At 36.2% G+C, this 15,012-nt stretch overlaps 1 long non-coding RNA gene across 1 annotated transcript in view; it reads right to left on the bottom strand.

The window, feature by feature from the left end:
• LOC121058537 overlaps positions 1-15,012 on the bottom strand; it is a 256,855-nt gene that overhangs the window by 40,165 nt on the left and 201,678 nt on the right. The window contains exon 2 of the long non-coding RNA XR_005814228.1: positions 2,167-2,171. This is a non-coding gene — a long non-coding RNA (uncharacterized LOC121058537). The remainder of the gene's footprint in view (positions 1-2,166; positions 2,172-15,012) is intronic.

Raw genomic sequence — 15,012 nt, 5'->3', positions numbered from 1 at the left:
TGAGCACTGTGACTTTCTCAGATGCTGTGCAGGGTGAAGATCTCTAAAATGTTTCCTGGATTCTCTCTCTTCCTTGAAGCAGTCATTAACTGGAATTTTAATGTGATTTTCCACTGCTTTGTTTTACTTTAGATTATATTTTCAAAACAGAAAAATATTTTTGTTTGAACCATTGTTTCCCAGTAATTTACTTTATCAATGAGAAATGCAAAAATTTGTAGTACTTTTAAGAATAATTTCTGTTCATTTCCATGATTAAAATCTTATTTTCTGATTTGTTTTGTTTTGTTTTGTTTTGTTTTTTCCCCATTCTACTGGTAATTTATGAGGAAGAAAAATGGAACTACATTCTGGTGGAGTGAAGGTAAATAAGGCTTCTTTTTTTCCTATAGGTATATAAAGCTAAAGCTTAATGTTAGAGTTTTTTTGTTTTGTTTTGTTTTGTTTTTCAAATTCTACCAGAAAAGCTCAGTTTAAATACTTAAAAAAAAAGCAATACAACAAATTATGAGTGCTCAAAGTAAATATTCTAAATAATACCAAATATTTTGTTTCAAAGCAAGCATCTTCATTAAATAAAAATATCAGTTTCTGTACATCAGTCTTATATCCTTCAAAACCACGTGCAGAAGAAACAGATAAATTTTTAAGTAAAGTGAATGCTTAATCCAATAGGAGGTGGCTTTTTTTCCCCACCATCTTCTCTGAGGTTTGAAATCTTTATCATATGGGATACTATTAAAAATGTAACTCACATCAGGTTCTGAAGTTTTTACTCACATGCGGAAGGACAAAATATTCTAGCAAAAGTCAGAGAAGAATGCAGCCATGTGGAAAATCTTATTATCACATATGATTTAAAAAAAACATGGACAAGGACTTAATAAAATAGAGTAATAATTTGTTTGTTCACCCACAGATGCAAGGGTATACCTAACATTACAAACTGATTCCGTGAACTAATATACTGCAGATATTAGTTATGCATATTTTTTCTCACTGATTTGTCAGAAGGCTTCCTCTCTCTGACAAAGTAACTTTTCCACCCCTCCCCTCCCTTCCCCTCCCTTCCCTTCCCCTCTCTCTCTCTCCCTCTCCCTCTCCTACTTCTCTCTCCCTCTCCCTCTTCCTCTCACTCTATTTCCATAGTAATTCAATATCAAAAAGGTTAATTGTTGTTAACTGGATTGGTACATTTTTTTTCCATAACTAGCTCATAATCCATCTCTTATCAGCTATCCAAACAACATAAATATGTGGTGTATATTGGACAACTGAAGAGGTAACAAGCACACTTAGTGACTAAAGCCCCAGTATGTATATATAATATTATACAAACAATTGATAAATAGTAGGTATCACTAATAATGGATCAATATATCCACGCATTTTAAATAACTGAGTTTAGGATGAACGTCTCTGTTCTGTAATGAGTCTCTAGAACATGGAGATAGCACTGGTAGTTTTCTAGGATTTTTTTCTTTTTTTCCTGCTAATTATCTGTCTTTCCCAAGGGACCCAAAAATTCATCTCCAATGTAGAAAAATATTGGATTACATAGCAGAACAATATGATGAATTTAAAATTTAATTTTCAGCTTTCTATCACACAATAGCATGCACAATTTTCCTTCACTTGATAGAAAAAAAAAAAAGTTCCTGTAGGGATACATTTAGACTTGCAGGTGGCAAATATTGAAACATGTTTGAATGCAGAAGAAAAATTTCAATTCCAAAAAAAAAAAAAAAAAGCTCCCCCCCACAAAAAAAATACTCTTCATAAGTTTTTTTTTTCTATATAAGTACTTGAAATTTTGAATTATTTCTGAACATATTTTATTCTGAGAGTTTTAAAACTAATTATAACCTTCTAAAATCTCAGGTTTTAAAAGTGTTGCTGAATTTTCTGCTTGCAAAATGTACTGGAATAATGCACTGAGCTATTCTACTACTGTAGCAGAGTCATATTTTGTACACAAGTAATATTATTTATTTACAACATTTCAGTCACTATGTCAACAGTGAACTTTGGAGACAGGAAGACAGCAAAACAAACAGATGAACATATTTAGAGGACATAATCTTCATTTATATCATATATCACATATTCACTTGTATCTTATTGATATTGCTAGTAAGACAAATATCCAAATCATTCTCTTGAGACCCCACCTAGAGTACTGTGTTCAGCTCTGGGGACTGCACCACAAGAGAGACCTTTATTAGAGCAGGTCCAGAGGAGAACTACAAGGATAATCATAGAATCATGGAATCATAGAATCATAGAATCATAAAGGTTGGAAAAGACCTCCAATATCATCTGGTCCGACTGTCCCCCAACCACCAATATTATGCACTAAACCATGCCCCTAAGTACCACATCCAGTCTTTCCTTAAACACCCCCAGGGACAGGGACTCCACTCTTTCTGAGAAGAAATGTCTCCTACTTTCCAACCTAAACCTCCCCTGGTGCAACTTGAGGCCATTTCATCTAGTCCTATTGCTAGTTATCTATGAGAACAGGCCAACCCCCCAGCTCCCCACACCTTCCTTTCAGGTAGTTGTAGAGAGCAATAAGGTCTCCCCTGAGCTTCCTCTTCTCCAGACTAAACAACCCCAGTTCCTTCAGCTGTTCCTCACAGGACTTGTGTTCCAGGCCCTTCACCAGCTTTATAGCCCTTCTCTGGACATGTTCCAGGGCCTTGATGTCATTCTGGTTGTGAAGGGCCCAAAACTGAACACAGTACTTGAGGTGTATCCTCACCAGAGCAGAGTACAGGGGGACGATCACCTCCCTGTTGCTGATGGCTACGCTATTCCTGATACAAGCCAGGATGACGTTGGCCTTCTTGGCCACGTGAGCACACTGCTGGCTCACATTCAGGTGAGTGTCAACCAACACTTCCAGATCCCTCTCTTCTGCACAGCTTTCAAGCCACTGTGCCCCAAGGCTGTAGCATTCCAAGGAGCTCTTGTGACCATTATCAGAGCGCTTGAGTACCTCCTGTATGAAGATAGGCTGAGGGAGTTGGGGGTTGTTCAGCCTGGAGAAGGCTCCAGAGAGGCCTAAGAGCAGCCTTCCTGTACCTAAAGGGGACCTACAGGAATGCTGGGGATGGACTCTTTGTCAGGGAGTGTAGTGACAGGACAAGGGGTTACAGTTTTAAACTACAAGAGAGTAGTTTTAAATTACGTATTTGGAAGAAATTCTTTACCATGAGGGTGGTGAGGTACTGGAACAGGTTACCCAGAGAAGCTGTGGATGCCCCATCCTTGTAAGTGTTCAAGGCCAGGTTGGATGGGGCTTCGAGCAACCTGGACTAGTGGGAGGGGTCTTTAAGGTCCCTTCCAACCCAAATCACTCTGTGATTCTATGATTTTAAGACTTTCTTAAATGAAAGAGAACATTTAAACTTTTCAGATCGAAATTAGGTGAAACACTGAAGATTTCTTCCTTGTTCGTATGTTTAAATGAGATTAATGTACAATGTAACTCTGTTGTGGAGATTGTTTGTTTGTTTCATTTTTTTGTACTTTAATAACATTTTCTCAAAACTATGTAATAATAAAATAGATGTATTTTGTTCTCTGGCATCTTCAGAGAGGTTTATTTAAATATATATCTATATACATATACTGTGAAAACATGGATACTCTTTCAAGAAGATTCAGGAGACACATATAAGACCTCAGGACCTCATGTTACCATCAGTCTTACTGCCTGAAGTCTTAAAAACTGGACATTTATATTTTTAAGGTGGTGTTACTTTCATTGCTTCCACATTGGCTTTGTTTAGACTACAATGCTTTTTCTACATGGATTATTCTCTAAAATCCTAGAGTTAAAAAAAAAAAATGCAAGGCATGGGTAAACAGAACAGATGACATCTAAAACAAGCATCACCCATAACAAATAGTCTGACAGGATATCTACTGTATAATAATATCATAAAAATCCACACATTTTTTTCTAAGAAAGTTATTGAGATCTGGTAACATCATCCTGTGGATCTCCACATCTGGAATAATGTCAGTGAAAAAAATAATATATATATATATAGAGAGAGAGAGAGAGAGAGAGAGAGAGAGAGAGAGAGAGAGAGAGAGAGAGAAATCATTGGTGTATTTTCTATTACTGGAGAGGTTAGCTAGCAGTAACTTTACTCCAATTCTGTGCTGTGCATTGTGCCAGAGTTTTTCTGTTCTATTTATTAAGCTGGTGACACAGGCAATGTTAACTATGGAATGGCAATTCTGTTTGCAATTAAAGCTGTTTTTTCCAGTCTGAAAAACCAAGCTGAGAAAGTGGCGGCACACTGGTCATCTCTCAGTAATCTTCCATCCAAACTTCCAAGATGAATGCAAGGGACAAGGGGAACTTTTCAACTAAGAGTCATTGAACACACTGCTGAAATTGAAAAGCAGATTCTGTTCAGGATAGGTCTTATAATCACCTTTTAAGCTGGGATCTGGCAGGTCCAAAATCCTGAGGTTTAACTAAAGAGCAGTGGTGATGAAAAACACTCGTAAAGGTAGTGATGGGGATGGGGGGCACTCAAAAGAACAAGGACACAAAGGTCTTGCCAACAAAATATTTCATATCTTTATATCATGTTTCTATGTCCTGTCATACCATATGCAACTCTGCAGAGAAATAAGACATTGCTCAGGACCCACTCAAGCCATCCATTTCAAGCAGGAACAGTACTTTATTTAGATTTGTAGAAAACATGTAAATAAAGATATTTGGATGACATCTAGCACATTCCATGGTCCAAAGGCAAGGTCCACTGGACATATTCAACAGGTGGAGCTGATGTTGGCAATACAAGCATGCAATCAGCCCAGCATTTTACCATCTGCCCTGATATGAACAGCTGAAACATAAAGGTCTAATCACAACAACAACAAAATCCTTCCTGCTTTTCTTATATTTTGCTCTTTCTTCAGAAGACCAGTTCTTTCATGTACTGTTGAAACCCAACCTCACTGCAGTTCATTACTACTTACATCTTTATTAGTAATTTATATCTGACTGAGGTACAGTCTGAAGTAAAGACATATGAACATCCATCCCATCCTGTGGTTAGCTTGCTTTCAAGCATGGCTGTGGTTTGTTCCAGATAACCATCTCCTGAACCCTGTTCAAGAGATAGAACAAGCCAGGGACACTTTCTAATCGGCAAACAGTAGATCCTGTGGTAAGACATGAGTTTAGTTGAACAGATATAAACTGTATTGTACAAGGACCACAAAACAGGATGTGGTGGCTTGTGATAATCAGTTGCAACTATAGGAAGGTGTGTGTTTTTTCTTTTCCCCCCAAAAAAAAGATTATGAATCCCCTTCTAATAAGAGGATTGTGTGTTACATTTAGCTGTGCAGTAACTAAATTTCGAAGTCATTACTAACCATTTCAATTCTGTTCCAAACAGTTCTATGTCATGCTTGAAAATTTGCTTTAAGTCTTCCAAAGAACCTCCAAATACTTCATAATGGTGTCTTATTCCTACCCCCCCACCCCCCCATGAGCCATCCCACCATCAATATTATATATAACATTTGTACAATACCTACAGAAACTGCTTACATGGAAATTTAATACTATGACAGTATCATATTTTTAACTATGTTTTACTATAATTTTGCTGCTGGAAACCTCAGAGGAATGGTATCACTGTGAGATGGTGCAGCTCCTTGTGGAACATCACTGGCCTCTCTTTGAAACTGCACTTTGAGGACTTCTGTGTTAAGTGACCACCAGGAGCATAATTAACAATTTCACTTAGTAGTACTCTCCTAATCTGAAAGCCAAATCAGGTTTGTATTCCAATGTAATGCTTCCAAAACAATATATCAAAGTGAAATATTCCTTGGTCATCTTCCAGTGAGCTGCTAACTGCTAGTTGCCTCCGAAAAGTGGAAATCAGCATCAGAGAACTCTCAATGGAGGGAAAAAAAAAACAACGATAACAACAACAAACAGAAATACCATAGCTCATGGTCTGTGAGGATATTTTCTCTACTTATCTACACTTACCTTTCTTTCTTACTGAATCAAAGCTATTTTCAAATGTTTTAAAGAATGGTCAAAGAACTAGAGAGAGATGAAGATCCCCTGAATCTAACAATTCACTATTTTTCAGTGACCTCTAGACCTTAGTCCTCAAAAAAAATCACGTTAAGATCAACAGACTAGATTCACCAGGTGTTGATTTGGCAGTACTACATCATTTCATACCAACTGACATCTGTTGCATTACATTTTGCGAAGTGTTGCTATAAAGTTTGGTTGCACATTAGTCCTAATGTTGAATAGGCAATTTTTCGTCCTGTATAACAAACCGTTATCTGCTTGTATTTTTCTTTTTTTCTTACCTAATAGCTGGGCAAATCAGAAACTGCATCTGCTCTATCATTTAGCAACAGCTTTTGAAATTGCTACAGTCCCTAGAGGATTTGGGGTCTTCTAAACTAATCAAGGATTTATGAGACATAAATACTATATTATGTCTGTGACAGATGACATTTTTCCCCACTAATGATCCTGGCTAGTCTAAGAATTGAAGAACATTGCTGGATGAAAAATAGATATTGTAATAAATTGCCTGAAGGGAGTTATACCAAAGAGAGAAATTAGGGAGGATATTCTCCATGCGTGGTCATACAACTGTAAATTATACATGTGCTTAGGTATTGTGATTTTGATGGTTCATTTTTTTTGAATATTATTTGGATCTCAATTAATATTAAAATATACATATATTATTAAATTTGTTAATTGCACTGAATACCATGTTGTGCAGAATATCTAAGGAAAAATAGGAAAGGAAAGGAAATAAGGAAAAAAATAAAGAGTTTAAATTAATAATAATTAAGGAAAACAAAACAAAACAAAAACAAACAAACAAACAAAAAACCACTGGCATGAATGAGGTTGCAGTGGTTTATATCAACTGAGAATCTACCACAGAACTGAGATGCAGCTAATGGTTGTGAAGTGCAGTTCCTTTGGTAAATCATAGAAGAAAAAATGTGATATTTTAGGAGCAATATAGTAAGAGACAACTTATGCATGCATGACATTAATGGCATAAGACTTTAAGCTTTGAAGTATTGCTTTTCCCTGCTTCCATACCAATGCATTTTTATTTTTATTTTTATTTTACTGATATCTTAGGTGGGTATCTGTTCTTTCATCTCCTTTATTTATGTAAGATGTTTTTTTCCTTTTTCTCCTTTACACATTTCGTTTGTTTGCCTTGATATTTTTAGGGTCTGCACATTTATACTGGCAATAGGTTTTGTTTGTTAGGATGAGTCATGCCCACCCTCTTTCATATAAGTGCGCAAGCAGAACAGAAATGTCCTTTATATCTTCAGAGCAGGAAGACATTCTTTTGGTAGCATGCAATTTCTTTCACCTTACAGAGCCCTTATCACAGGTGCACAATAAACAAGAGCTACTTTTGACTCCTGTACAGGTGGGTTTTGTTTGGTTTTGTTTGGTTTTGTTAATCCCAAAGGAGACTGTCTTTAGGCTCATGATTATTTATGACCTCTGGACTAATGCTGTTAAAACTGTTGGGTTCTTTAATGTGTAGGAAAATATATACTTATTTAATCTTATATATTTATTCCTTCCTTCTCAGACTGAGACATGACCATACATTGTTTTATAGACATTGTGTTATATATCTTCACTGGGAAGTTTACCTTTCAGGACTTTTGGAATAGCATGGAATTTTTATTTTTTTTTTTATTTTTATTTTTTAATTTATATTTTATTTATATTTTATTTATTTTTGTTTATTTTTTATTTTTTGCTTTTCTTTTTATAGATATATTTATAAATAAAACTTCATGTTAAAATTGTAGCTATTTACTAGAACTAGAAAATCGAACTAGAAAGCATAAAGGATATTTTTAATTATATTTGGATAATTAAATCAGCATAACCACAGTAAACATAGCTTTTGTTTTTTTTTATTTTATTATTATTTTTTTTTTAATTTCAGTCCTGGCCACAATATTTAAGATAAAATTTTTGTTCCACTTTCCGCTCCCACACTTCACTCAATTTTTCTTCTTAAATTGGATTAAAATCTCTTGAGTGGAAGTAATTACCTTGATTCTTTGAAAAGGTCTCTGAAATAGAGTGGAAGAAACTATATTCATGCTTATCTGTACTTTGTCGTGAAATCTGCAAATCATTTTTCAGAGAGGATATGAAAAGAGGAGGAGGAGATGAGGAGGGAAACAAACAAAAATGTCAGAGAATATACATATACTTCTATTTGTATTTTATTTTATCTTATTTTTTACCTTCATGGTCACAACACCAAAACTATAATTACTTTAAATTTTGTGTAATTTGCAATCTTTTAGTTTTAGTTTTTAGTCCTTGTAGTTTATATACACTGCTGTTTGTGAGGTAAACTCACAAGGACACCATCCTCAGCTAGTGTAAATCACCACAACCCCACAGTGGAAGTACAAAGTTTGGAAAAAATTATGTTTTGAATGTTCACTGTCCCAGGCATATACTGAAATCACAGGCTGTCCTGGTTTCAGTTAGGACAGAGTTAATTTTCCTCCTAGTAGCTGGCAGGGTGCTATGTTTTGGATTAGGATGAGAAAAGCGCTGATAACATGCTGATGTTTTAATTGTTGTAGAGCAGTGCTTACACCAAGCCAAGGACTTTTCAGCCTCTCTCTGTCCTGCTAGCGAGCAGGCTAGGGATGCAGCAGAAGCTGGGAGGGGACAGACCCAGGACAGCTGACCCAAACTGGCCAAAGGGGTATTCCATACCATCTGATGTCATGCTGAACAATATATAGGGGTGGCTAGCCGGGGTGGAGGGGTGGCCGGCTGCTCGGGGATAGGCTGGGCATCGGTCAACAGGTGGTGAGCAATTGCATTGTGCATCACTTATTTCGTACACATTATTACTATTAATACTATTATTATTATTATTATTGTTGTTATTCTTTTCCCTGTCTTAATAAACTGTCTTTATCTCAACTCACAGGCTTCACTTTCCCGTTTCTCTCCCCCATCCCGGAGAGGGAGGGGGGAGGGTGAGCGAACGGCTGTGTGGTGTTTGACTGCCAGCCGGGCTAAACCACAACAGCCCATTTGGCGCCCAACGTGGGGCTCGAAGGGTTGAGATATCGACAGATTTGACCAGAGTGTGTTAAACTAAAATTGGTATAAGTATTCGACCTGCTTAATAGTTGCTAGTCACAATGTTGATTGCCTTAATCTCAAGTCTGCTGTGCCTGTTTCCCAAATTGAGTTTTATAGCAAGTTACTTTCTGTATGTGCTCCCTGTCGTGCTGTTTACCCTTTCCGGGCCCTGGTTTAAGATTGTTATGGTACTGTGTGGTGTTTGACTGCCAGCCGGGCTAAACCACAACACAGGCATACACTGAAATGTAGCTTACAGCCTTCTTATCATCTCCAGATTTTTCAGTTTTAACTGAACTGAAGAGTCTAAACTCACATAAATTGTGTATGGAAAGATCAAGAGAGAGAGATGTTGAAGGAAAGGCAAATGTATAAAGCATCTGCATCAGTTCAATGCACTAAAGTGATGTGATGAATACTTTATAAGACTAATTTATAAGTGTGTCCAGACTCCCTCAGTGTGCATTGCTTAAGTTCAAAGCTTGCACATCCTGCATGGCACATTCAGTTTGGATGAACATTTTGGAGTGTTTAGTCTCATACCTAGTGATGGAATGTGCTCCTCATGGACATTTTGCAAAGTAAAATGAACCCACATGGTAAGGTACACAAAAAAAATCTTTCTATAATCTTCCAAACTGTGTTGGTTCATTTCCTTCAATTCTCCTTCTCTTTGTTTATAATCCTAATACATAAAACAAAACAAAACAAAAAAAGTCCACTTGGTAACAATATTACTACTAATTCACTTGAAAAAGTTGCAGATCTCATGTACAGCTAATGTAGGGCAAAATAGAGTAACTCAGTTATGATGACTACATCAGATTATCTATTGCAATGTTTACCTCCATTGCCTTTATGAATCATCATCTCCTGCACAGTAAGAAGGAAAATGGAGATGAGTTACATTCTTCAATAAGTGACAATGAGAGCATTTATCTGTATTGCAGAGTGACACCTCCAAAAGCATACCTTAAATACAGCTCCCATAGAAATGGCATATTCTACCCTCAGAGGAAGCTATGCTTCCTCATCCACAAATTGCCCCAACAAAAAGCATAACTGGTGCTTGAAAACATACAGGTACAAAACCTTAAGCAGGCATGAAATTCTTAAGTGAACTGGTTATATTAATTTTCAGAACAAAAAGAATTAACTATATGTTGAGAAGGATTCTTGACTTCTCAAGCAATGGTTAGCTGATTCATAACTATTGTCTTTACAAATGCAGAAAATTAATAAAGTTAAGGACAGAAAATATAATGAAAAACTCTCACATGTCTTTGAGGCTGCACCCAACACCTGACTTTATCTCTAGACAAGTGGTGAAGATAAAAAGGACCATGAAAACTAAGAGACTATCATTAACGGTAAGTAACATGTTTACAAAAACATGATCTGCCTCACTAACAATACATTCTATAAACAAGAACAGCCAACAAAAGTTTTCTCTTTTATGCATTGAAGAATATATTGTCCTAAATCTTTCCAAATCCAATACGCTCTTAAAATTTATTTTAGATGTTCTTTTTCTCCTCTCCTCTCCTCTCCTCTCCTCTCCTCCCCTCTCCTCTCCACTCCTCCTTCTCTAAACTTGGACCTATTGAAAAATTACTTTAATTTAACTTTCTACTCAAATTACTTTCCAAAGTTTTCATGCCTTAGTTAAGGATTTGCTGTAAATTCTGCCAGGAATTTTTTATCTTAGGAAAACCCCAAACAACAATTTATCTTTTTTACATTATTAAAAAGTTTAACAGTTTTTTTGGTTGGTTGGTTTTTTTGTTGTTGTTTTTTATTTGTTAGTTTTTTGTCTATTTGCACGATATGTTCAACCATATTTGGCTATATAGTACCTTTTCTAAGGAGATATCAAAGAATTAAAGGTTTAATGGCCTGAAGATTATAATCTCAACCTCATGTAATTAAAATACATAAATATATTTAATTGTTGATCTGCATTGTTTCTTTCATAAAGCACATGGATATTTACCCAGACAAAATAAATAAATACATGAATCAGATCAAAGATGATGAATTTCCTGGATCATTTAAAGAATGCAAACATGATAGCTATACCAGCTGCTGTATCTTTTAATAATAACATAGATCTTTCTTGGCTCTTTCTTCACTTTTTTTTTTTTTTTTTTTTTAAATGAATAGCATTCCAATACAGATGTGTGTAGTTACTTAGGAAATGTGACATGATACTCTGGTCAGGTGATTTTAATCACAGAATCACCGTCTAGCTAACACAGATCTAATTGAAGGTCTAGCTAAATGAGCAGTACCAGAATATATATCCTTCACTAGCAAGGGTGAACCTACAGTCAGTATAGCTGTGATGCTCTAAGAGTATAAGAAAAGTAATTTTTGTGGGGAAAGAAATAACAGACAAGAGGTAAATATAAGGAGATTTGTTACCAAATTAATGTTGTGATTATGAGTACCAAAAGCCTGTGCAGAGGTACTATTTTTGATGGTAGTTTTTAGCTATTTTTTGTATGCTATGAGAATATAGAACTAAGATGCTAAAGCTCAAACAGAGCAAAGGCGTGGATTGGGCCCTCATGCCTGTGTAGAGTAATGTGATTGCCAACATACAGCTTCAGATCTCAGTTCTGTCTCAGCCTTGGGAGCTGACAATAGTGAAGACCCTGTAATGGTTTTGGACCTATGAAAATTCAAAGTAACTACAAATTCAGGCATCTGAAAAACTGTAGATCTGAGAATACCCCCTAGAAAAGGTTGTACTTTCTGTTTCCAGTATTGAGGGAAGTAACAATACTTCCTGTTTCCTCAAGGTGAGGATAAAAATCATGCAGCAGAATGTTTTGAAGTTCTTAGCTCTTTGGAGGAGAATGGCTTTTTCTGTGGAACAATTGTGCTACACTATTAGCACAATATATAGATTAAAATACATGAGGCAGGTACATATTCAAGGACATAGCATATGCATGATGGAGTAAAAGACAAAAGTAACTGTAACACAAAGAACTTAGTAAAGGTGAGCCTCTTAAAATCTTTCAGATCTGGGGGATGTGGGGAGGAAGGCTTATTTTATAACAAAAGGTCACTTCAGTATAGCAGTTTACAGCTGTTATGCTAAGTAATCTGTTTTGCCCTCTGTATTTCTTTCATACTTTCCATTCAATGTCTTTAGCACTGAAAAACAAGTAAAAGGAAATGTTTTTACATTGGAATGTTGAACAATTGGGTTTCCATTCTTTTTCTGACAAAAATATATATTGTATGCAAAAATAGATCTATTATTAACACATATATTTATACAGTGTGCACATGTATACATATATGGAATATTTATATTGAATTATGAAATAGCTAAAATAATGATATATTAACTTGATTAATAAGAATATGACATGGTAAATTTTATAAAGTTTAAAAACTGTACACACGATTCAACAAACTTTTAAATATTATTTCATAGTTAGATATTTCCCCCCTCACATCAACTCGGATGACCATCTAGTGCATTTTTTTAAATTATACATACTTTAGAAGAAATAAATGGATGTAAGAATACTTTTAAAAGCAAAATAAGAAAATTCTCCCTTGAATCCCTGTCTTCCACCTCAGTCACACTTTGCTATTTTTGTTAGTATCCGATTAAAAGCAACTACAAGAGGGTTAATGTTTTCATGGAGCTTTATGTCAGTGCTCCCATGTGATCACTATGGAGGTGACCCTTTCATTTACTTATTTACTTTATAATTTCTTTCTTCAAACTGATTTTTTTTTCCCTGGGAGAGGGGAAGCTGATGGTTATATTACGATGTTTTCAGCATTTTTGCAGGCAAGGACATTTCTGCAATTTCATCTTGAATAAAGGGAGAAAAAAAAAAAGAAGAAATAACATAAAAAGTCTTTCTCAAGGTATTTCCTGAGATATTTTACATGTTATAGTTTACTATCCTAAGAATTTTAAAGCTGAATCTAATTTGGAAAATGGAAATAGTATTTTATAGGGAAAATTTCACAATACAGCCACATGTCTGTTTCTCATAAAGAATGACGTAGAGGTAGATACGCTATTCTTTTAAAAATTGATTAATTGCTTTTGAGATTAATCAGAATATCTGATACTAAATATGCATGAAAGAGTACGTCTGGCTGTTTTTTTTATTACTGACTTCACTTAGCAGACCTGGACATGATTAAGAAGGCTGTTTCAACTCCATGTTTTAATGGGATGAAAGACCGGGAAATATTTCCAGCAAGGACTAAACAGCCCCTGAAGCACATTTTCACAGATTATAATACAAAGTAAAATTAATTTAATCTTCTGATCTGACCTCTTTCTTGACATCAAATGAAGTATTTCCCTGAATTAGTTCTTGCATGAATTAAGCATATATCTTAGGGAAAAAAACAATAAATCTTTCTCATTCTGATTTTAACACTTCAAGAAATAGTGGATTTAATACATTGATTGGCAAGTTGTCCTAGCAACAGCATGCAGTTCACACATACCTGTTTTATAATCTTTATTTTTCTAGTTTCAAATTTAAGTCTTCTGTGTTATGAAAACCCTAGTAAACTGAACACCTTATGGGATGCAGGGGAAGAACATTTGGGACAGCACAAGTTTCATCATGGGATGTATAGGGCGGGAACAAAAAAAAAAAAAAGGATGGATCCAGGTGGGAAAATACAGGAGTATAAAAAGCTGTCTGGTTGTTTCACTTGTATAACTATACCCTTCTCCTGATCAGCACAATCTGTACTATTTTATTGCTATATTGCATTTACTGATTATTGTTGAGGGATTCTCTTCTGTGTATATTTGCATATGGGGTCCTGGTTGCCAGCAGCTGGGCTAGGACCATGGTCCAGAGCACCTGTGTGCCAAGTGAGTGAAACCACATGCCAGCCCCAGAGAGGGACCTCAGACAACAGGGACCTGTGTGTCTGTGGGGCCAGCAGCTGGTGCAAGTACGGGTGTGCAGTTGAGTAAACAGCAAGCTGGATGAGGCAGCAGCCTCAGGGGTTCATTTTTCCACATGCTGGGGAGACTGGGACCCAGGGGTAGCTACTGGGCGGAGTGAGTGTATGAGCACAGCTGGTCCATGTGGCACGTTTGTGTGTGTGTGTGTATTCTCAGAGGCCAACATCCATCCTGCTCAGCCAGAGAGGAACAGGATTAGTCCATTGGTGCTGCTCACATTGATGTGAGTGCTCTGTCCATCTGTGCTGTCTGTGTGGCTGGCAATTTATACACAGTGTATACCTGTGCTCTGTCTGTGTGTGCCTGTTGGGAACAAGCTCAGCCTCACAAATGATTGGACCCAAGGGCATAGAGCTGCTGTGCAACCTCACTAAGATTTTGCAACTCTTATCAGGTATGTCTACTGCTCCACTGGAAACTCATTTCCTGCAGACCCATCCAATGCGAACCCAAGTGTTTTCAGAGCCATGACTTAACAGGACAAAACTCTCCATACTGTGGGAATGAAGTGTATTCGCAAATACTTTGCTGAGAGATAGTAACATGGATATTTTCTGGATGAGTATTCATTCATCTGCTTACACCTGCCCTTTCCCTCCTTCAGCAATTTGTGTATCATTTGAAGACTGTATCAGTAATTATTTTTCCCCAAGACATTCATAACTGTGTTAAGTAGCTCAGAGCCAAAAATTGATCCCTGTGAATTAATTTCCATACACACTTAACAGTGAATCTTGTTTTTAATTACAGACGTATTTTTAATAGACTTTATGTACACTGTGCATTTTATTGTTTTCCTTATTTATCAAGACTCTGTGCCATATCAAGGCAGTGATAGAAATCCAAGAATATT

Source organism: Cygnus olor, chromosome 1, assembly GCF_009769625.2.
Source record: "Cygnus olor isolate bCygOlo1 chromosome 1, bCygOlo1.pri.v2, whole genome shotgun sequence".
Lineage (NCBI taxonomy): Eukaryota > Metazoa > Chordata > Aves > Anseriformes > Anatidae > Cygnus > Cygnus olor.
This window is presented reverse-complemented; position numbering and strand designations above follow the sequence as displayed.